Raw genomic sequence first — 12683 nt, 5'->3', positions numbered from 1 at the left:
TGAGCAGGAGTTCCCCCGTAAGTTTCTCCAGGAATTCTTACGGAAGTTCCTCCAGGAATTCTTCGGAAAGTTCCTCCAAAAATTCCCCCGGAAGCTCCTCCAGGAATTCATCCGGAAGTTCCACCAGGAATTCCTCCGGAACTTTCTCCGGGAATTCCTCAGGAAGTTCCTCAATGAATTCCTCCGGAAGTTCCTCCAGGAATTCCTCCGGAAGTTTTTTCAGGAATTCCTCCGGGAGTTCTTTCATGAATTTTTCCGGAAGTCCCTCCAGGAATTCCTCGAGAAATTCTTTCAGGAATTCCTCCAAAGTTCCTCCAGAAATTCCTCCGAAAGTTCCTTCAAGAATTCCTCCGGAAGTTCTTTCAGGAATTCCTTCGGAAATTCCTCCAGGATTTCTACCGTAAGTTTCTTCGGAAGTTCCTCCCGGTATTCCTCCAGAAGCTCCTCCCGAAATTCCTACATATCGAGGTTTAAGGTTGAGGCCCTCCTTTGCCGTGCGGCAAGATGTGCGGCTTCAGAGTAAGATCATGCTGAGGGTGGATGGGATCGATTTCCGCTCCATGCAATTTTTTAGGTCTTCTGAATCATAGTTTTAAAGTAGTTGTATTGAAACACATGAATATTAGTGCTTGGTACTTGTTCCTTCTAAGTTCAAGACTCTTTGAAACCAAATCCACAACCAACAGTAAAGGCTGGACCACAATAGCGCGTTGCGCGTCAGCGTTTTGTACGCAACGCCAATAAACGTGACGCATTCACGCCCGGATTCTTTGGGAATGCCTCCAGCAACTTTTTCGGCAATGGCTTCAGGAATTCCACCATCAATTTCGCCGGGAATTGATCCGAAAATTCCAACACTATTTACTCCAAAAAATCCTCCACGAATTTATTTATAAGTTCTGCAGGGAATTCTTCAGATAATTCTTTCGTGCTATTTTCCATAACAATTCCTGAAAAATTGCACCGTGGAATTCCTAAGAAAATTACGTGGAAATTCTGCATAATTGCCAGTAAACATTCTTGATAATTTCGCGAAAAGTCTTCGAATTTCTTGTGTAAACTACATAAAATTTCCCGTGAATGTTACGAATAATTTCTTGTGAGAATTTCAAATAATTTCTCCAGGAATTCAACCAAAAATTTATACAGAAATTATACCGAAAATGATATCAATAATGGAATTTTCCGAGGAATTCCTAGATTAATTCCCAAAGAAATCCTGAAAGAATTCCGATGAAAACTTCAGGATTTCCACTGGGACACACTTGTAACTAATGAGGCGATCCCTACCCAGCACTAATGAGACCCCCCTTATTCAATGCCTCAGGGTCGGCGTACGCACTTGATTATCGCGGCCAAGAAAACACTTAAACACTTTTGCTGAACATACTCCCACTTTATTCACGTCTTCGCACACAGGTACCAGTCTTCCCACTTTCTTACGCCCTATCTCCTACCTCAACTCTCTCCCACTTTGATACGGTCACACGTCGGCGGGGCCCCGTTACTCGATCCACCGTTCCACCTACTTCTCGTTCTTCCTGCCGTTAGTCCAGACTGCTACAAAATGGCCGCTGAACACTGTCGGCTAGTTTGTGGCACTGGGAGTAGCTACTTGGTTGGCCAGACACAGGACGTCAACGGATCGACACTGCGGATTTTCACGCGGTCTCCAGGTTGGTGGTTCCAGGAACGACCACGTCGTTAACGCCGACGCCAATTTCGATGGTAAAACACCGGGGTCCTGGATGATGATGGGGTAAGTTTTTGGCGGTTAACGATGGCGGTGGATGATCGAGGAGCAGATTAGTGATGGTATTACCTGGATGATTCCCAATATTCACTTCCGTTTTCTCACTCCGTTTTATATCGCTAATATTGCTTTAAAATAGCTAGTGGTTTCCTTTATCGGAACTTGTAGTCGCATTCACGTCCTTTCTATACAAAAGTTGCGAACTAATGGTTCTTGCGATGGCGGTTAAGTCGCTCAACTTGATAACCAGGAACTCATCCACCCATCCAGCTAATGTCCCATGGTTTCCTCGATTTTACCACCCACATTGGCTGACTATCCATATCCTTTTTTGTGGCGTTTGGTGGTGAGTAGCGGAACTATCGTGATGTGGTTGCGTTCTGCACAGTGGGTGTTGGGTGGTGTCCAGTATACATGTTTAAACAGTTTCTTGTTATTTTTGTACAACACTATATTACGAAACACAAAAACACGAAAATCTCAAAGGTCTTGGACAGATCAACACACCACTGGTTACCCTCTCCCCCCGCTCGGGTAAAAAAAGAAATCGGTGAAGCCGTTTTTTTGTTTAATCTACAGGAACAACAACTTTGTGCCGCGTACCTCTGAACCAAAATTTTCACTAACAAAACAAAACTTACTAACACACTCTTTTTAACACAAATTGACTCCTGAAAATCTCAAATCTATTCAAAATACCGAATCAAAGCTGTAATCTAGGGAAAGAGTAGCATTTTAGTATCAGACGGATTATGGGTCAGGGTCATAAGTTTTCATCATTGGTATTCCAACTCCACTCTATTTCAAGGTTTGAACCTTCTACTGACCATCAACATCTTACGATTCCGGTCTCCTGCGATCCCATTCGACTGTACACATATAATAAACCAACATTGAAGCAAAACGAAATAAAATATATACAAATTAAACTACCTAAAACAAATTAAAAAAATTTAAAACATGCAAATCAACAATTTTACATGCAAAATAAAATAATCTACAAAAGTAACTTAAAGAAAGAATTCCGGAATTATATTTACATTATGTACAAAGTTACTCTAGAGTACGGTATGATTTATTTCACTAAAGTTTTCGCTATGTCGGAGTATAGCCATTTCCAATCGTAATCAACTGTGGCTATGATAACGTTATCGGCTCTTATCAGTGTGCGCGTATAGATGACTGTGAATAACCAAACTGTTTAATGCCTATTATGTCTACAGAAAGTGTTTAATGTGGTATGGCGTGGACTGTGAAACGATGAATTTGTGGCTGAAATCATGGAGAACAATCACAGTTTTTGAGGAATTTAATATCATTTTGAAGACTAGTCGAAGTATTCTTTGGCCAATTGATCATTATGGTGTTATTTCTACTCTAAAATGTGTTGTCCTGATTTCACCTACAAGTTCATCATCGTCTGCATTGTATGATAACCATACAACGGTAAGTATAGGAATTAAGCTATTTAATAGTGATTAATTTTTTTGTGTAGCGACAACTAACATCGAAGAATAGAATCCTATTGCGAATAGACCGTATTTATGAGATTTATTTTGAAGCATTAGTGGTACGGGTCATCATTAAGCTATAGCCATTCCTTCCTTATCCACACACACTCATTTTGTACTCTATACACAGTCTTGTTAACTGCTGATGCTGCAGCCTCAAAAAACTTTTAACGAAGTTGCATGCAAGTCAGAAAACTGCATAATGTGCATAATGAAGCAGATAAGCTCGGCATAACAATGATTGAACATGCAGCGAAACAAATCATTTAATCAATTTAAAAATGATCACGAAACAATAAATACGAATTAAAACAAACGATTGACTAGTTGAATGCATTCATTTATGGGGTACTAGTTGCTTAAGCAACCTCCCGTTTAGCTGCAAGTGGTTCCATCCTCGATACGAGAATTACGCAATAGGATTCAGTAAACCTCTCCAAATAGGGTTTTAACGGATCAGTTTCTCTCCTCACTATTGGCCTTCCCTCACTCAAGAACCAAAGCATTTACTGGTACCACGGATTATAATAAATATTTTACGTTTAGGCCTTCAAATCTGCTGCGGAAAATATTCCCAGCGACTTGCCGTTCATATCGGCTACTTCATATGAGCTATTGCCCTTTCTCGCAACCACGACACACGGCTTATACTGCGGACCTAATTTGGCGTTGAAGTTTTGCCGGCCTCCGACAGCGCGAAACTCCTCTTGAAAATTCGTTGTCCGACAGAGAACGTGGGTGAGTAGCGTTTGTGGCGTAAATCGTATTGATGTTTTGTACTCTCATATGCTCTTTTCAGGTTTTCTCGGACAACGTCGTAATTTTTCTTACTGATACCTTTCAGTTTCTCGGCTCAGTCGTTCTCTGAGAGCTCACCATCTTGCTCTCTACGGTGGTCAGATCCTCGTGTGACCATCTCATGGCCGAAAATGACACGATGCGGTGTGAACTTCGTGGATCCATGCAGCGTGTTGTTCAAAACAAACTCGATCTCAGATATTTTAGTATCCCAGAGCTTTTGGTCGGTGCGGACGTATGTTCGAATCATCGAGTTTATCGTCCTGTTCAAACGCTCAGCAGGATTAAGCTTGACTACGGTGTCGTGCATTGGCCCAGTGTTGTATTTCGTACTTCTTTAACAATTCCTGGAATTCCTTTGATAGGAATGTTGTCGCATTATCCGTTATCACGTATTGCGGAACGGACAGCCTACGAAACCATCGCTCTTCCAAAATGGTGCAAAGACTACCTGAAGCAATCTTCTTCACCGGAGCAAGCAAGCAGTACTTAGAAAAATGTCTAATACGACTAACAAGTGGGCATTGCCTTGCTTGCTTCGAGGAAGTGATTGTATGTAGTCCATACACACAATTTGGAATGGTCTGGTCGCAATTCGCTGCTTCCCCATTTCTGGAGCCGTTGATACTGTGGAGTGTTTGTTCTCCTGACAAGTCTCACACAATGCGATGTACTTTTGATGTCAGCATTCATTCTGGGCCAATAGTACTTGCGTTTGACTTTCTCAATGCACTTTTCAGACCCAATGTGCATCATTTCGTCATGCTCTTGTTGAATGACACGTTGGCGTTTGGACTCAGGCACGCATTCCTTCCACTCAAACCTGTAGTCTAGAACGTCAGACTGTGCAGCAACGAATTTAAACAATTTTCCGTCCTCGATCCGGAAGTCGACGTACTTCTCGGGATCGGTTTCTACTACCTCGAACAGAGCTCGGTACCATTTGTCCGTCTCATCCACTTCTAGGGCTTCAATCGATCAGGATAAAGCATCCGGAACAATATTTTCCTTCCCTTTCCTATGCTTTATCTCCATATCGAAGTGCTGCAGTGTTATGCTCCATCGGCTCAAGCGGGATGACGATCTCCATTTGGCTCTCATTATAAACGAAAGCGCCGATGAATCCGTGATGAGCGTGAAATGTGTTCCCTCGATATAGCATCGGAACTTTTCAATGCAGCGAAGGGCAGCCAAGCCTTCTTTCTCCGCTGCATGATAGTTGAGCTCGGCACCTTTCAGCTTCTCAGGTGATACGCTATCACTCGCTCACTGCCATTATGTACCTGGTGAGTACACCTGCTAGAGCCGTATCGCTGGCGTCCGTTTGTACGCAAAACGGTACGCTGAAGTCAGGGTTGGCCATCACTGGGGCAGTTATCAGCTTCTCCTTGATGGCTCTGAACGCGTTTTCTGCTGCCTCATTCCACCGCACTTTTTCGGCTTGTTTTCAACAAGTCTGTCAACGGTGCGGTGAGTTCACTAATTTATCGATAAACCTGCGGTAGTAGTTCACCATACCGAGGAATCTTCTCAATGACCTTATGGATTTTGGTGCCTCAAAGCCCAGGATCGCTTGGACTCGATCCGGGTTAGGCCGCAATCCTTTCTCAGAAAGGATATATCCGAGGTAAGAGCAGTTCGTGGCAACAAAACTTGGATTTTTCCAGGTTAATGAAAAGGTTCGCCTCCTTCAATCTCCGAGCTAATTCCCTTAACTTCGAGACATGCTCCTCGAAAGTATGACTCGCCACTACTATATCGTCTAAGTAAACGAATATAGCCGGCTCGAGCTCGCCATGTCCGAGTACTCTATCCATAAGTTTACTGAGCGTTGCCGGACTATTGACTAGCCCGAAGGGCAATCTCGTAAACTGGAAAAGTCCCTTCCCTGGAACCGAGAAAGCGGTGAATCTCCTCGATGCACGGTTCAAAGGAACTTGCAGGAAGGCCTGCGAAAGGTCGATTGTAGTCAAAAATCGAAAAGGACCTAGCTGACTAAGAATCCGATTCTGATGTGGAAGAGGATATGCATCCCTTTTTGTTCGCTCATTGAGCTTTCGTGCGTCGAGACAAAGTCTTATCTCTTCGCTGTCTCGCTTTTTAACAGGGACGACTGGCAACGCCCAATCCGAGTCGGAAGGTTCGAGCACTCCGTCCTTAATCATGTTGTCCAGTGCACGGTGGATTTTCTCCTGGATTACTGGACTCCACGGGTACGGATTTTTCCGAACGGGATCGGCGTTGGCGAATTCGTCTCTCAGCTCGATCTTATGCTCAATGAGACTTGTTTTTCCCAAATGACCAGGACTTGCCGGTAGAAACAAACTTTTGCTTCTTCAAGTTGTCGTTTTGATTATCGTTTAATTCACTAATCTCTTCTAACGGTTCTGTTTCAGCATCATCAATTGCATCAATGGGCTGAGATATCGTAGGGCGAATCGAAGGCTTGCCAGAAATCGTAGCCCAGAATACAACGACGACTCAGACTAGGAGCTACCAGAACTGGTAAGAGTTTGGTTTCTCCGTTAAAGGTTATAGGAACCTCTGTTGTCCCTATCACGTCTAAACTTTGTCCTCCGGCTGTTCTAAGATCTATTCTCGTGGGTCTTAATTGCAACTATAGGGCATAGGTAGCTTTTTACTACCTATGACCAATATTGTTTTAGCTGCTCCACTATCTAAAGTCCAATAATAGAAATTCCCAGTATTTCCACTCTCACGAATGGCCTGGAATCGTCGCTGAGAGTCACGAGCATGGTTATCAACTCTGCCTCTTCAGCTATGTCTCCACTGACCCGCGAGTAACCAAGCTGTTCGAGAGAATCTGGAACTTCTGGTTCTGTTTGAGGTCTTGTGGAGTGACTTGCAAGACTGTCTTGCCTCATTAGGCAGTCTTGTACAAGTTTTTGATTGGCAGTATGGGCAATCTTTTGTTTTGAAACCAGGGAACCCACAGCGTAGACAAAATAGCTTACGTTCCTTGTACACACCTCGAAATCGTGTCCACCTTCATGGCAATTAAAGCAAACGCTCTTGCCTGGAGGAATGTATGCGTTTACGATTCTCTGGAGGGCACTTGTTCCGCTAGTGCTCGGAACTGGATTATTTTGCCGCTGTGCAGTTTCAGGATTTGGATTTGGTTTGCATACTTCTTTTTGAAACTTGTCGGTTTCTGGACACTGAGCTGCTGTTGCTTCCAAGGTCGTTTTGAAATTGTTGATTGTCTTGTCTGAACTGCTGCTTTCCATTTGAGCTTCCCCGATCCTGGTTCCTATTCGAAACCTATCCTGGTTTACTCGGTATGGTTGCTGAGTTCTGACCTCATCAATCTGCACTACCTCTTTTCGCGAAAACCTACTCTCTCTCTTCTGATACATATGCCAGTTTATCGAATCGAATCTTTTACCAAAATCTTTCATTTTAGGTATGGAACTCACATTCGCTGCCAGCATTGCAATTCTGCAATCTTCCTAGTATTACGGAAGAGGACGTCAAACTTTCTTTTTTTTCGTCCCACGGGCTCGACATGTTGCGGAAGATCCGGACCATGTCCAAGTAAAAGTCCTGGAACTTCTCTCTGGGACCCTGCTTCCGATTGTTAGCCTGCCGTTCATAGACCTAGTCTATATCGACTAATAAGAACTCTTTTCAGATCTGTCACTAATTCTTTCCATGTCCCTATATCGCTACTAACCTCCATAAACCAGGATCTCGCCTTCTGAGTGAACAGATGGTGAGCTCCCTGCAACAGCTCTGCCTCAGAAAATCCTTCTGACCTGGCGTTGAAATCGACTTCTTTTAAGAATTCGTTCAACCGTCTGCCATTATCCATTCCGTCGTATTTCACCGACCACTTATGGATCGGGAACTTACTTCCGCTATTCAATGGTCTACTGTTATCCTTCCTTACCTCCTTCTTCTCATTGCTACTGTTTTCTACCACCTTCTCTTCTTCTGAATTTTTGAGTGTGTCCAACGACTCATTTCTTTGTTTTAACCAGCCTAAGAAATCTACCGATTTCGCCTGTACTTCTTCTACTTCTTTTTCCTCCGTCAAACGCTCTTCGATTTGAGTACTGTTTGATGTGCCTGTATGAAGTTCTTGCTGCTGAACAACGGGCTGGACAGACTCAAGCACAGTGATGCGTTGTAGCAATTGGGTCATAATCGCTTTCAATTGTTTTATTTCGTCTGCGAATCCCTGTCTCTCGCTATCTACAACTTTAACAGACTCATTGTCCCTAGCACTAACTCTGTCAACCGTATTGCTATCTTTAGGATCGGTTTCCTTGCTATTCACAGACCTCTCACTCGTTTGTTCATTCGCGTTGTTCTCTTGCTCTAACTCATCGGTTTGGTTTTCTCCCCTAAGGGTGTTCAAGCTCTCGTTTATGATTGCTAATTCTGCCTCTCGCACCTCTAACAGGTGGGAGGTGGCCGAATAGTACACATTGAGTAACTTGACACACTCCCCAGCTATCACTGCAAGGCTGTTCAATTCGTCGTCCTTCTTAGTGTTAGTTCTCAAACGCTGCATTCGGAAGAGAATGTGAATTAACCTAGTCTTAAACAATTGATCTGGAGCCTTTTCATCGCACGCTTTTCCAAATGATTTTTGATTCCATTCAACTTATCGTCGCAAACCTCTAATTCATGAACTACCGATTCACCAACAAACAATGTTCTCAAGTCTGGTTTTCCTTTTTCCTCTTTCAGGCGACTACGCAGATTTCGTTCGGCAACGCTACGTGTGCCTTCTACCGGCATGCTACGGATCTTCAACTCGTACTCTAGCTCATCTATTGTCAGATGGCCAGGATTCATCGCGTGGTACCACGATACGAAATGGGACATAGCCATCTCTTCAACAGGCATTCAACTAAGAAAATCGAATATTGAATTAAAAAAGAAACTATGGAATCCTTTCAAGTGGATTATCACCCAAAAAAATTGAAAATCCTAGAGAAAAGAAATACTTCTGTTCAAAGAAGCTGTAAATTAAAAAATCCTAAAATTTGTTCACGCTCCCTAATGAAGCAAATAATTTGAAAATCCTAGTTTTAGTTCGTCTATCTTTGATAAACTTTAGTTTTTATTTGGTGTTTTACTCAACAGTCTGAAAGAATACAACACTGATCAAATTCCGGAATTCAACGCGAATCTCTCCGACTAATTCATATGCTTTTAGTAAGTTTTGCTCAATAATGGGTAGCTATTCAGACCGTTCGCTTACATCCAAGACCCCTCTTAATGAAAAAAATTATATTGACCCTCTTTCATCAATTGGTTACCTGTTTTGTGTGCTTTGGTCAAGTTCGTTAGCGAAGTCTGGACGTTTTCCCAGAGACTTCTGCAAAGACACGCAATTGGCATTCAAGTGTACCCGGGCACTGATAATCTACGCAAATTTCAGTTGGGCGCTAAGTGTAACTAATGAGGCGATCCCTACCCAGCACTAATGAGACCCCCCTTATTCAATGCCTCAGGGTCGGCGTACGCACTTGATTATCGCGGCCAAGAAAACACTTAAACACTTTTGCTGAACATACTCCCACTTTATTCACGTCTTCGCACACAGGTACCAGTCTTCCCACTTTCTTACGCCCTATCTCCTACCTCAACTCTCTCCCACTCTGATACGGTCACACGTCGGCGGGGCCCCGTTACTCGATCCACCGTTCCACCTACTTCTCGTTCTTCCTGCCGTTAGTCCAGACTGCTACAAAATGGCCGCTGAACACTGTCGGCTGGTTTGTGGCACTGGGAGTAGCTTCTTGGTTGGCCAGACACAGGACGTCAACGGATCGAAACTGCGGATTTTCACGCGGTCTCCAGGTTGGTGGTTCCAGGAACGACCACGTCGTTAACGCCGACGCCAATTTCGATAGTAAAACACCGGGGTCCTGGATGATGATGGGGTAAGTTTTTGGCGGTTAACGATGGCGGTGGATGATCGAGGAGCAGATTAGTGATGGTATTACCTGGATGATTCCCAATATTCACTTCCGTTTTTCTCACTCCGTTTTTATATCGCTAATATTGCTTTAAAATAGCTAGTGGTTTCCTTTATCGGAACTTGTAGTCGCATTCACGTCCTTTCTATACAAAAGTTGCGAACTAATGGTTCTTGCGATGGCGGTTAAGTCGCTCAACTTGATAACCAGGAACTCATCCACCCATCCAGCTAATGTCCCATGGTTTCCTCGATTTTACCACCCACATTGGCTGACTATCCATATCCTTTTTTGTGGCGTTTGGTGGTGAGTAGCGGAACTATCGTGATGTGGTTGCGTTCTGCACAGTGGGTGTTGGGTGGTGTCCAGTATACATGTTTAAACAGTTTCTTGTTATTTTTGTACAACACTATATTACGAAACACAAAAACACGAAAATCTCAAAGGTCTTGGACAGATCAACACACCACTGGTTACACACTCCAGGAGTTTCTCCGAAAATTCTTCCAGGAGTTCCTCCGGGAATTCTTCCAGGAGTTCCACCGGCAGTTCCTCCAAGAATTCCTCCAGGATTTCCTCCGAGAATTATTCCGGTAGTTCTATCGGCAGTTCCTACGGGGGTTCTTCTGAAAATTCTTCCGGGAATTTCTCCGGAATTTCCTCCGGGAATTCATTCAGACTTTTTTCTGGTAGTTTCACTGGCAGTTGAAAATTTTCCCGGGAGTTTCTTCAGAAATTCCTCCGGAAGTTCCTCCAGGAATTCCACCGGAAATTCATCCGGGAATTCTTCCGTTGGTTCCACCAGTAGCTCTTCCAGGAAATCATTCAGGCTTTTTTCAGGAAATTATTTAGGCTTTCTTCAGAAATTTAGCTGGAAATTCCTCCCGGACTTATTCCGATAGTTTCTCTGGGAGTTCCTCCGGGAGGTTCTCTAGGAATTATTCTACGAGTTTCTCCTGAAATTCCTCCGGGAGTTCTTACGGGAGCTCCTCCGGCAGTTTTTACGGGAATTTCTCCGGAAGATCCACCGGCAGTTTCTATGAGCATTTCTCCGGCAGTTTCACCGGCAGCTCCTCCGGGTGTTTCTCGGAGAAGGAACTCACGGAGTAATTTCCGGAGGAACTCTCCGAGGAATTTCTGGAGCCAGAGAAATTATCAGAGGAATTTTCGGAGGGACTGCCGGTGGAACTTCTGGATGAATGTCTTGAAGAACTACTGGAAGAATTTCCGGAGGAAATCGTGGAGCAACTCTCTCCAGAACTCCTGGATGAACTCCCAAATGAACTTCCGTAAGAATTCTTAAAGGACCTCCCGGAGGAACTCCCAGAGTCATTCTCCGAGGAACTTCTGGAGGAGTTTGTAGATAAATTCCTAAAGAAGGCCTAAATGAATTCCTTAACAATCATGCTCATGCTCATGCATGCTCAAATTTCCAAAGAAGGCCTAAATGAATTCCTTAAAGAAAGACTGAATGAATTCCCAGAGGAACTACTGGTGGAACTCCCGGAAGAATTTTCAGACGAATATCCGGAGTTGAATTTCTAGAGGAACTTTCGAAATCCCATTTCCTTTGAAACTCCTGCCAAATATCCTCCAGGAATTCCCTGTGAAGTTCTTTTAGAGATTACCAGAGGAACTCTGGGAAAACTCCTGGAGGAGCTCCCGGAGGAACTCCCACAAGCACTTCCGGAGGAATTCTCACAAGGAAGTCCGGAAATCATTCTCGGAGAAGTTCATGAAGGAATTTCTGGAAAAATATCTGAAGGAGTTCCCGGAAAAATACCAAGAGGAATTAATGCAGAAATTCCCAGATGAATTGCTGTTCTTTTTTTTGTTCTGAAGAAATTCCTGGAAGAACTCTTGGAAGATATCCTGGAAGAACTCTCAAATTAATTTCCGAATGAAATTCTGGAGCTTTTTTTTCAAATGAATTTATCTTTTTATAAAAAATCGGAAAATAACCGAAAATGTACAATACTTATGAATGTACAAATTTCAATTCATGAATGGAACCTATTTTTCAGCTATTTTTGACTTTTCTAGTGAACGGTGCATGGATTACTTATTTTGTTTTTCTTGTGGTAATCTATGAAAATTGAAATGGTAACAATGCTAATGCTATGCTAATGCTAATCTATGAAAATTGAAATGAGATTGAACACGCTGTCATTTGCGTTGCGAACCTATCCACCTGGATTACAAATTCAAAGCAGTTTTTATTTACGCTAAGTTCGCTGTATTGCACTGCTTCTACACCCAACGTAAATTATGCTTATTTGAACAGCTCAGCGTTATGCATCCATTTCTGTAATTGCTAATATTTATGGTTTTGATCAAACTGAATGAAAAAAATACTGTACGCATAGTTGCAGAAGCAGTTACATTGTTTACGAACGTGGGTTGGTTATGATGGATTAAGCCATTATGCCACTGTGATATGCAGCAGTCGGCCAGTTTTGCAGAATAAAACATCAGTAATTATGTACCGTCGGGTGTTGATAATGACAACTAAATTAAGCTGATGTTCGAGCTATCATTGTTTTGTGCTGCAATGCTTTGCATCAATCTCAATCAAAACAAAATTACGGCATACTTCAAAGCGCATCAACTGCATTGTGTGCTGTGTTTTTCCATAGCAAGCAGTAATTAAATCGATAAATATCGTTT

The 12683-nt window shown here is 43.0% G+C and overlaps 1 protein-coding gene and 1 long non-coding RNA gene across 2 annotated transcripts in view; one reads left to right on the top strand and one right to left on the bottom strand.

Moving 5' to 3' along the window:
* LOC134219872 (peroxidasin) overlaps positions 1 to 12683 on the bottom strand; it is a 125622-nt gene that overhangs the window by 99670 nt on the left and 13269 nt on the right. The gene's annotated exons all lie outside the window — the stretch shown is intronic.
* LOC134225028 (uncharacterized) lies at positions 2943 to 9202 on the top strand. The gene is made up of 3 exons (XR_009983143.1): positions 2943 to 3199; positions 3811 to 4002; positions 8779 to 9202. It is a non-coding gene; the product is annotated as an uncharacterized LOC134225028 (long non-coding RNA).

Source organism: Armigeres subalbatus, chromosome 3 (genome assembly GCF_024139115.2).
Source record: "Armigeres subalbatus isolate Guangzhou_Male chromosome 3, GZ_Asu_2, whole genome shotgun sequence".
NCBI classification, from domain to species: domain Eukaryota; kingdom Metazoa; phylum Arthropoda; class Insecta; order Diptera; family Culicidae; genus Armigeres; species Armigeres subalbatus.
The sequence above is the reverse complement of the archived record's forward strand: the minus strand, read 5'-3'. Positions and strand labels throughout refer to the sequence as shown.